This window comes from Trachypithecus francoisi, unplaced genomic scaffold, assembly GCF_009764315.1.
Source record: "Trachypithecus francoisi isolate TF-2019V2 unplaced genomic scaffold, Tfra_2.0 Lachesis_group7, whole genome shotgun sequence".
Lineage (NCBI taxonomy): Eukaryota > Metazoa > Chordata > Mammalia > Primates > Cercopithecidae > Trachypithecus > Trachypithecus francoisi.
This window is the reverse complement of record NW_022681472.1, coordinates 27,542,045-27,553,792: the sequence shown is the minus strand read 5'-3', so window position 1 is coordinate 27,553,792 and position 11,748 is coordinate 27,542,045. Positions and strand designations below refer to the sequence as shown.

General features: G+C 34.7%; 1 protein-coding gene and 1 long non-coding RNA gene across 4 annotated transcripts in view; one reads left to right on the top strand and one right to left on the bottom strand.

Annotated features, from left to right (window-relative positions):
• The window catches only part of LOC117078805, a 279,082-nt gene that overhangs the window by 57,276 nt on the left and 210,058 nt on the right, over positions 1-11,748 (bottom strand). Inside the window, exon 3 of one of the 3 annotated variants that reach the window (XR_004435167.1) lies at positions 6,068-9,842. The exons of the other annotated variants lie outside the window; for them this stretch is intronic. This is a non-coding gene — a long non-coding RNA (uncharacterized LOC117078805). Of the gene's footprint in view, positions 1-6,067; positions 9,843-11,748 lie in introns of those variants that run through there. 3 annotated transcript variants of the gene reach the window in all.
• Positions 1-11,748, top strand: part of TRPA1 (transient receptor potential cation channel subfamily A member 1) — a 65,830-nt gene that overhangs the window by 25,580 nt on the left and 28,502 nt on the right. The gene's annotated exons all lie outside the window — the stretch shown is intronic.

Here is an 11,748-nt window from a genome sequence, read left to right as displayed (position 1 = left end):
GACCAAAAGTGGAGAGTTCTGGCCCTTTCTCCTTCAATGTCTGAGTTTTGGGTGGCAACAAGCTCCTCTCCAAGATACTCCAAAGGCCTGTATTTTATGTAGGAAGAGAAGATTGGATATTAATCTCATGTGGCTTCTGGAAACCTCCTAAAAACTCAGAAAAGCTAACACTGCCTTTTAACTCTTTCTATATTGTCCCTTCAATATAGAAATGAAGAGCTGCCAATGGTGGTATGGGGTCTGAAGTCACTTCATACACTGAATGCTTACAGCAATGATTGGGACATTGTTCTCATGTTCCCTGGGGGAAAGAATGGCACCCAGATAATGATGGTGGAAGTATATGCCAAGAGTTGTTGTATTAGAAGGAAGCACAATTGTCAGCTACCATTTATTTATGGATGCTTTTCTTTGCAGGTCCATAAAATCAAGGAATATTGTGTATTAGAAGGAAGCATAATTGTCAGCTACCATTTGTTTATGGATGCTTTTCTTTGCAGGGCCATAAAATCAAGGAATATCTATCACATTTCAGAGGATTAATGGTGATCAGTCTGATAGATATTCCTTGATTTTATGACTCTGTGAAGAAAAAGCTCATGCCAAATATAAGTTATATTCGTACATTGAGATTTAAACATTGATTCTAGTATTAAAATCCTTTACAGAAGGGAAGGTGCACAGCCATTCATTTTGCTGCCACCCAGGGAGCCACTGAGATTGTTAAATTGATGATATCGTCCTATTCTGGTAGCATGGATATTGTTAACTCAACCGATGGAAGTCATGAGACCATGCTTCACAGGCAAGTTTCCTACCTATCATTCTGTATACTGATTTTCCATCTTCATGCGTGAAATTAGACATTGCGAGGAGCAGTTAGCACTAATGCTAGCAAAGATTTTGTGATTCAAAGGAAAAAGGCAAAGATAACAAAGACCCTGTGGATCAACTGGAATCGCATATGTTCCTTGGGAATGGGAGTAGAATGTTAAAGAAATTTCACAAAATAAAATCACCTGTGGCATATTCTGATTCAGTCCAGCGGATATAGGCTCAAGATTAATTTTCTGTGTGCTAAAGAAGTCTACATACACAGTCTTCCAAGTCATTTCTAATCTGTTTCAATTTTTCATATTTATGTTATCCCCATTTTTAGTGATAAAAATGGAGTAGATACATATGGATATGTCACCCCCATGCTAATCCCTCCTGCTCACCAACAATTATAGATAAATGGTTTCAAAAGATATAGTTTTAGGAAATTATAACCAAATTTCCAAAAACAATAACAAATTTATTTGAAGTTTAGCAGAAATACACATCAGGCAAAGTGTATTAAACCATAGGCTTACTTGTAGACTGGAAATTCAATTCTTTTGGAAAGACAAGTATCAGATGCTACCCATGTGAGTGAAAGAGGTATCTGAGATGAGCCTTCACTCTCTCGGTCTCTTATACACACACATACTCACACACACAGAGCTGCCAATATATTTTCAATAGGCAATTGGACCTGGAATTCTACAAAATCTCTTAGAAAAAAAAAAAGAAACTCTAGCTACCAATATAAGATCTGTTTCTAATAAATGTACACAGCAAAACCACCAGGCACAATAGGATATGTGTGAATAGAAAGGAACTCCCACTTAGGATGAATTTTCAACCTAAAGTTTTATAGCATAAAGCTAATAAAAATCTACACATTTGACCAAAGACCAATTTTTCTCCAAGAAAATAGAAATAATAGGGCATTCCAAAAAGAATTTTAAAATGAAGATATTTGAGACCTTCAAAAATTTAAAGGAATAATCATTTACATAAAACTAAATATATGAAGATAACATAAGATGGTGAAAAACAGACTGTCATATTTGAATCCAGGTTTGGTGATATGAAAATGATTCAGTAAAAAAGAAGTTTAAAAAAGCCATTGAAATCAAATGAAAACTCAATAGATAGACTAACCTCTAGACCAGAAATTCTCAAGCTGTTGCACATTAGAATCATGTGGGTAGCTCACAAAATCCCAGTACCAATTTATAACCTAGAATATTATCAAAATATTTAAGATGAGTCTCAGGAATTAAAGAAAAAAACTCTTTGTTTCCAATGTTTCACCAATTTACAAACCCAGTGATTTGGTTATTGTTAAAATGTATCTTTAGCACACAACCTTAATATATTAATACGCATAATGAGAAATTATCTTAGGAAAATGGAGCCTTAATGTTAGAATTTGTTCCCTTGTCATTACTAAATATAATTAATATATTTTAAATATGATGCAACCTCTTGTCAATCAAATTAACAAACTGATTCTGAAATTTATGGATGAAAGGCCAAAAATAGCTGAGAGAACCTTGAAACACAGATATGAGATTTGCGATAGGAAACACAAAGCTTTGAATCATTAGTGTTAACATTTGTTATGGTGTTGCTTATGACTGCCTGTGAGATGATATCAAAATGTTTTCAATTCTCTCCATAATTATTTTTGGCTTTATAAAAACTCAGAAAAACTAACACTGCCTTTTAACTTTTGCCAAAGAGAAACCCCCCAAAGAGGGGCTTTTGAACCCTGCAAATGAATTTGAGGCACACATTACATGTACCTTTTGGTATTCCCCATGATCATAGCAGTACCAGTGATTTCCTTGTCTTTTCTATCTTGGGACAGATGTTACTACTCACTTCAGAACATCTTTATGGTGATTTTTCAGGATGAAATAGGTTTCTTAAAGGATGAGGAAGAAAATATGATGATGTATTTGTTGTTCTCCTATTATTATTACTTTGAAAATGCTACCCTAATCAGAATCAAATTATAAATTTTGAAAGCTTACTAATTCTCTTACAGTCTATCATGTTATTTTATGATTAGTTAAATTCACTTTCCAAATATAGTAGCTTTATTAAATACATTTGTATTTACGTCAATAGTACTTTAATTATAATGTTTATAATTCTGTTTTTTCAGAGCTTCATTATTTGATCACCATGAACTAGCAGACTATTTAATTTCAGTGGTAACTATTCCTTTTACTGGTTTATTTTTATTACTGTTTATAATAGAAGAAATCATATAATTACATAATATGGATTTTCAAAAATGAATCAAATTTCAATTTCTTGCTTATCAGCAAAAACAGTGTACAAAAGGATGATTGACATACTTGGAAGCAGAGTATATTATGTATGAATATGCAACGGCCAAACATTACTGTGAACTTAGAAGTGTCGAAGCGTAATTTGGATATCCATATCAGTGTTTTTAGTGCAGGAAGTTGGCAGGTACATTGCAAGGAAAGCTGTTCCCGTGGCCTGTAAGAGGGTCTTACGGGAGCTTGGGCGGCAACCCTTCTTCAGCCTGGTGGCTTTAAGGTGGAGGCAGGACAGGCAGCACAGGGGGAAGCTCCTACCCCAGCTGCCTCAGTGCCACCTTTAAAAACTGAGGAGTTGAAAAATACTGTCAAAGATTTATTACAAGTGAAAGCATGAAGCATGGGATCTTTTTCACTCTGGGAGGTGGAATCAATCAGCTTTTGAGTTGAATTTTAATAAGCCCTTTATACAGATGAATGTATGGTGAATTTACGTAAGCTGCACCATATCAGCAATGACAGATTTCCATTTGTAGTATTGAACATGTGTGTGTTGTCAATCATAACTATTGAAATTATGATAATTACACAGAAGCGTCCTGGGGAGACTCATTATATGCCATAAACTATGTATTATATGCCATAAACCATAAATGATAGTTATGCATGATTTCCTGCAAAGGCTGCCATCTTTTCACCAGGCAAGAGAACTGTTGCAGAGCCTCGCTGACCATGGAACTTGCCAAAGGGCATGCTACCCCCATTGTCATCTATATTAGTGGGCCCCAAAAGAACAAAGAAATATTCATGTTTGGATTTTAAGCTATTTTTTATTACCCTATATAATATACAGAATTATTTCCATGACATTTTTAAAGGCCTTTGATTTCTTGTCATATCAAATATTATAATATGTAATGGTTAACATTGACTTATTCATTTAAAATATATATTTAATGTGATTTTTAAATAGAAATTTTCTTAAATAAATGGCTAAAATTTTACTTTAGAATTTGAGTGATTTCAATTCAATTATTTCAGTTCATCTATTTCAGATAAAATAGGATTTTTTAAAAAAGTGGATGGTGTTTTGTAAATGTTTCTTAAATAATATATGTAATGAATTTGGAAGACTTAAAATTATAGACATTTAAAAATTATTTCTTGCAGTGGAAACTAAACTATTGATCTAAGTAAAAGGATATTATTTTTATGGTTCAAGTAGTAACTAGAGCTATTGCCAGGTGTCAGTAAAAAGCCTAATATGTGAGAATAATTTTTTGTGGAAATCATAAATGAATTCCTTGATTTCTGATGATATAACATATGAACTATGGGAAACTTTCAAATAATTCTATAACTAGTCATATGGTTTAGTGCTAGCCATAATATAGACACTCTATATCAATGAATTACCATTAGTTAGAGATTATAATATATGATGGTTTTTCTGTTTTTAAGCTCTTTGTTGAATGGTTTGTTTGATTTTTAGGGAGCAGATATTAATAAGATCGATTCTGAAGGACGCTCTCCACTTATATTAGCAACTGCTTCTGCATCTTGGAATACTGTAAATTTGCTACTCTCTAAAGGTACCAAGAGGGACCAAGCCAAGTCTTTTGAAGTACTACTCAGTTTGGTTAGATGAACATTCATTGTGTGCCAAATGAACCTTCATTGTGTGCCACCATGTATTGTGTGCCAGGCCCTGGGCCGGATGTTGTGAATTCAAAGATAAACAGAACACTTTTCATGTCTAGAATAATTTTCTGTCCAGTAAGGGAGCATACTTAAAAAGACAATTTCAGAACAATAGTAGATAACATTTATAAAGCAATTGTTATACCCCAGGCATTTGCTGAACATTTAATTAACTGTCTTTCAATGGGTCAGTCCTGTGTGGTGTAGGTACTATAACTTCCCCATTTTAGATTCTAACCTGGGCCCCTGATAACAAAGAAGTGAGGTGTCCTTCTCTGCTCTCCTCTTCTTTCTTGATCTCTAATGTGTCTGTACTTATATTTTATGCTTTAAAAGGTAAGGCTTCATGTATTTATGTAATGCATCACATATTTTCTACCCCACGTACACACACAGACACACACACACACAGAGTAAGGTAAACCTGATTTTAAATATGTTTAGTTTTCTCATCTAAACACAATTTCCTGTAAACTAAAAGTCAACATTATTTTAAGTCAAATTTTTTTTTGCTAAGTTGTGAATCCACATAAACAATGCTTTAAATAAATGAATAGAGTTTATATTTACATAATGTTTTTTTCAGGTGCCCAAGTAGACATAAAAGATAATTTTGGACGTAATTTTCTGCATTTAACTGTACAGCAACCTTATGGATTAAAAAATCTGCGACCTGAATTTATGCAGGTAATGTATATCTATGGATTTCCATTAACTGAGTTGGGTTCAACAGAAAATAAACTAATTTTGTTTGTTGTAATTTTTGTTATTATAGAAACTGATTCTGGAATTTTAAAAATGTTTTAAATAAAGATGACATATTTGAATATTTAGTTACTGATGGTGGTGGTGGTGATGATGATGACAATGATAATTGTAGTGAGACTGATTTTTTAACTTACAAAGGAACTTCATATGCAGTCATCTATGATAAAGTAACATCTTTAATTAGTTTGATTTTCTTCATTCTTTGACCATTATGATTTGCATATCAGTGGAAAAATCCAAGTATAATAATGAATTATCAATATTCCACCATCTATTAAGAAAAATTACTCAGCATACTTGACTTGCTGAGGAGAGGTTGAAAGCATTATTTTTATATTTACATTCACCAGCTAATACTTAGTATTAGCACATGTATGTGAAATACACCATATTTTTGTTGTCAATAGATTTCAATATTGCCATTGTCTTTAATAATAAAAAATGTATATGTATTTGAATATTTAAAAAATAACAAAATATGAGAAACTTAAGCTTAAGCATATAAAACATAAAGTAAACCTAATATTAACATCCCATCCATTTTACCTAACAGAATGTATTAACATGAAGCTGTTGGGTGTTATTTGGGGGTGGGAGGAAATAAGAGGAGGGGCAGAGGGAAGGGCCGTGATCAAATATATTTGAAAAATGCTGAGTTAAAAATGTTAAGTACATTTTCCTATTGGCATGGTATCTCAGATCCTTTAATATGGTAATGTACATTAATATGGTAATGTACATTACGTGAAGACAGAGCATTCAACTTCCTTCATATTTATTTTTCTCTCATATCCTTTAGGTTATTTACAATTTTGTCCCTAAGGAGTACATATTGACCCTTGTTGGAAAATATTTTCCTACAGAATAGTTTGAAAACCATCATTTTAGCATAATAGCAGAGTTATTTGTATAATATTAATTTTTTTCCTATAGATGCAACAGATCAAAGAGCTGGTAATGGATGAAGACAATGATGGGTGTACTCCTCTACATTATGCATGTAGACAGGGGGGCCCTGATTCTGTAAATAACCTACTTGGCTTTAATGTGTCCATTCATTCCAAAAGCAAAGATAAGAAATCACCTCTGCATTTTGCAGCCAGGTAAGGGTCAGTCTAGCAATGTATGAACATGTCTTCTTTCCGTTTAATATTTGCTTTGAAAATACGAAACATAATTTTTTTCAAGTTACGGGCGTATCAATACCTGTCAGAGGCTCCTACAAGGCATAAGTGATACAAGGCTTCTGAATGAAGGGGACCTTCATGGAATGACTCCTCTCCATCTGGCAGCAAAGAATGGACATGATAAAGTAGTTCAGCTTCTTCTGAAAAAAGGTGCATTGTTTCTCAGGTGAGGATATATGATTGGAATGTTTATATAGTTTCTTTAATTAGCCATTTTGAGGCTATCTTTTCATTATATTTTTAATTATGAGGTCTAACTTTATATCTCACTAAGTACTTTTATCCATTTTATTTTATCATCAAAACATATATAACTTCTAAAAATACTGGAAGGGAAGTCAGTATTATTTCCAACTGAAAGACTTTGAAGTTTTTAGACTTGAAAAACCTTGTTCAAGGTCACAGAATAAGTGGCTTTGTGCAGTCTTTCTCAGAACCTTTCTTTGAAATACAGTTCTCATATTTTACCTCATCTTGCTGCCATATTCCTATATAGATACAAAACCATGGTTGTGTATGTGTGTGTGTGCACATACACACACACAAAACATACAAGTTCAAATATTCTACTTTTCATTCAATCTGATGAATGGTAGATATAAAAAGCTCCCTTTAAGTGACAACAGAAGACAGTAAACATTTCTGAATTTTATTATACTTAAATGAGCTCAAGCACAAGAAACAAAACAAAGTTAAAATATGTAAGCATAATAAAATATGTGGCATAATTAAATGATATTGTGATAAGAAAGAAAAAACCTGGAAACATTTTACAGAGGTTTTTCATTTAATATCTTACCATGGCAGTAGCAAAGAGCTTATTAGGCTAATGTTCAAAAACACATTTCCTTACCATAATATTGATGACAGCAAATTGGTGCTACCACTACAAGAATGAATGTTTTGCTCAGCTTCTTCTGGTTTACAAAGAAACACCAAGCAACTGACCTGCAAAGGGACCCAAGTAGACCCAGGCCAGACAGTTGTTGCTTATTACATCATAACTGATATAGCAACATGGCTCTTGCACTCTAAAACATCTGCGCACTAGCACTGAAATTAGTGTCAGGAATTTTTTTCTGTGTAATTTGAAAAAAGATAACTAATATGATAAGGCTTCGTTGTATTTACATCTTGAATTTCTGTGGAAAAGGATAAATATTTTTCAAAGCAATTGAGTAAGCATCTTTCAGAGCACAAGAGGGAAGTTTTTCAGATTTAAACTCTTAGAATAATAACTGACACTAAGCTAAGTATCTTATAGCCATATACTGTATTATTAGTAGTATTACCAATAACTATTGACCACAAAGACTAACATTACTTCATAAAAATTTTTTGATACAATGTTCATTGAAAGAATAAAACAAGATTTAAATTGATGTGTACCAGTTCATTATAGCTTTAAAAAAATGATGTATGACACAGACACGCTAAGTGTACTTCTCCTACCCCAAAGTATTTAGTAATGTGTTTATATACTTTCGTATTTTAAACCACTAAATAAAAAACATGTGTGAATCACATTAGAAATAGGTCATTTAAGATCATTGAGCTTGGAATTAGCTCATTTATTATAAATATTTTATAAATATTTAGTTGCCAGATCTCATTTATACTTTTTGTTGTCATCAGATTTACCTAGAATAAGCCAAATGGCATCCCATCCCGCATTTCATCTGCTAAGTGTATGCACATATCTTTTCTTAACTCTTTACCAGTGACCACAATGGCTGGACGGCTTTGCATCATGCGTCCATGGGCGGGTACACTCAGACCATGAAGGTCATTCTTGATACTAATTTGAAGTGCACAGATCGCCTGGATGAAGATGGGGTATGCACTGTGGTCCTCATGCTTACCCAAAATCTTGACATAGCAGAAACTTCCAACATTGCCAGAAAACTCTCCAAGATACCTTTTACCTTCCTTGCTCTATTCCCAGCCTTTTGTTGGATATTTAGCAAGTGGATTCTTGAGGTGAAGTATGAATCAAAAGGCAGCAGAAATGAGAGAATACCAAGGGGTGGGTGAATGTTGAGGAAACCCCCAGTCTCACAGAGCAGCGAGGTCTACAGGCCACTGAAATTTGATGGCAAAGCGTTTACTCCCTGGTAGGTCCAGAGGAATGAAGGCAGGGGTGAGTTTTCATTAAGATAAGTGTTATTTTGAAGTGTATTGAGCCCTTTATTGTGCTATTATGTCCTTCCTTCTGTTGGGGAGAGTGACTTTTGAAATGTATGTTTGTTCATAAAACGATGGGGATAGAAGATTGTTGTTGCCTTTTTCAAAAAAAAAAAAAGTCTTTATGTGGGGAAACTAAAAATGGGCAAACTTATAACAGTCGCTGATTTAAAAAAAAAAACATTTACAAGCTTGTGAAGCCCCAAATCTGTAAGTCACTGTTCTCCAAATGATCAGTCTCAGGAGGATTTTCTTCTGTGTTCAACCCAACATCTTTACCCTGAAAGCTTGTCCTTTGTCCTTGTGGAATCATCCCATTGCAAAAGCAACACAAAACAAATGCCTTGGAATTCTCTCTCTCTCTCTCTCTCTTTCTCTCTCTCTCTCTCTCTCTCTCTCTCTCTCTCTCTCTCTCTCTCTCCTCTCTCTCTCTCTCTCTCTCTCTCTCACACACACACACACACACAGATCCACTTCCCACACATGCACACACACACATGTTTGAACTATAAACTCATTATTTTGAAGCTTGATTCTGAACACCAGTTTTAAATCCTATGTATTTTGGTATTAAATAGTAGTGTCGCTAATTTCTTTTAAGCAGTTAAGCGGTGAAATAAGGCAGATTAGACATTGTCACCACATTTTCTGTGTCTCTTTTTCCTCAAAAGAACACTGCACTTCACTTTGCTGCAAGGGAAGGCCACGCCAAAGCCGTTGCGCTTCTTCTGAGCCACAATGCTGACATAGTCCTGAACAAGCAGCAGGCCTCCTTTTTGCACCTTGCACTTCACAATAAGAGGAAGGAGGTGGTTCTTACAATCATCAGGAGCAAAAGGTATACTGTCTTCCTGTCCACTGTCATGTAGTGTTCTCTGGTTTCGGGATGATTTGAAGTCTGAGAGAAAATAAATGAGTTTCGGCCATTAATCAAAATTTAAAATATCAGTTGTTTGCATCAATCTTTTAAATTTTATTTTTAATTTTTATTTATTTATTTTTAGAAAAGATCTAGCTCTGTCACACAGGTTGGAGTGCAGTGGCATGATCTCTGCTCACTGCAACCTCCACCTCCCGGGCTTCAACAATTCTCATGCCTCCTGAGTAGCTAGGACTATAGGCACGAGCCACCATGCCCAGCTAATTTTTGTATTTTTCGTTGAGACATGGTTTCACCATGTTAGCCAGGCTGGTCTTGAACTCCTGGGCTCAAGTGATTCACCCACCTTGGCCTCCCAAAGTGCTGGCATTACAGACATGAGCCACTGTGCCCGACCCTTTTATTTTTAGTTTGTGTGGGTAAATAGTAGGTGTGTATATGTATCAGGTACATGAGATGCTTTGATACAGCCATGCAATGCATGATAATCACATCGTGGAGAATGATATCTATCCCCTCAAGCATTTATCCTTTGTGTTACAATCCAATTATACTCCTTTAGTTATTTCTGAATGTCTACCTAAATTTATAAATGAATATTTTTGGATGTCAACAGGCACATTGCTTAACCTCTCTGATCTTCAGTTTATATTTCTTAAAAAATAAAATGTGGGCACATAAAACGAAGCTTCACATCACTCTTGTGAGACTCCAGGGGTTCAGGTGTAGTGTCTGGGACCATATCATTGTCAAGCAAACTCTGCACTGCCCTACCTGAATTTGCCCAACATGTGCCAGTAGAAACCATAAAACTGGAGAGGGCAAAAATATTCCCCAAGGCAAATCCAATTGGTTATCAGTGCCATATAATGGGATGACTCTTAACATGTAATCTTTGGAGTTGGTGGGTTTGTAAACCATACGCCAAGGAGTTTTAGTGATTAAGTTAGAGGATAGTCTGTTTCACTTCTCATAATATCTTTATAGTATCACTTTCTATAATAATCACAGATAGATATGCACAAGGGCCCAGTGTCACCTAGTAGTGGACACAGAGCAAACATTCTCATATTCAAGGCACATCAAGCCTGTGTTTTTGAGCATGGACAGTCTAAAAAATCACTTACTGATCATCCCTTTAAAGCACTTTTAATGAAAGTGTTCAATCCAAACTTTTCTTTTGATAATGTAGATGTACTAGATGGGTTTTATTGATAGAGTTTAACTGAAAATTGGATAAGATCTTGGAGATAAATGGGCTATTCTTTGCCTCCTGCCATAGATTTAGTTCTTCCTTGGTATGGTAAGCACTGTCTTACCCTGTTCAGTTGGATGGTGATGAAGAAAATGGGCAAAATCTGGAATGTTCTGGCAGAGGCTATGCTTATCAATGCACTTTACACGTGTTAGTTTGTAGTTTAATTCAATACAGGATGCACACATGCATTAGTTATTAAATATGGGAACAGTACTACACTAATGGTGTAGGTATGTGAATGTGGAATCTCTACCCAACGTGGTCAGCTCTGTAAATACTGACCATTTCATAACTTCAGGAGAAAAAGAAGATATAGTCCCAGCTTCTTTGAATGGCATTTAGATAAAGAGACAGAACAATGATTATAACAGCCATCCTGAAATTTACCCACATTCCTAATGTCCATTAATGGACAAGGATTCTGTTACTGAGTTGATCTTGGTTTACGTGTTGGTTCCATTGGAACCAAGGGTGAGCATTTGTATTTCATGAATACGCTTAAGTTTCGATTTCCCCTAAAGAAATAATCTTGAGTTTCAGCTATTGTACAGAACAGAAGGATGAAGACCTGTGCTCATCTTACTTATTTATTTTTTACAGATGGGATGAATGTCTTAAGGTTTTTAGTCATAATTCTCCATGCAACAAATGTCCAATTACAGAAAT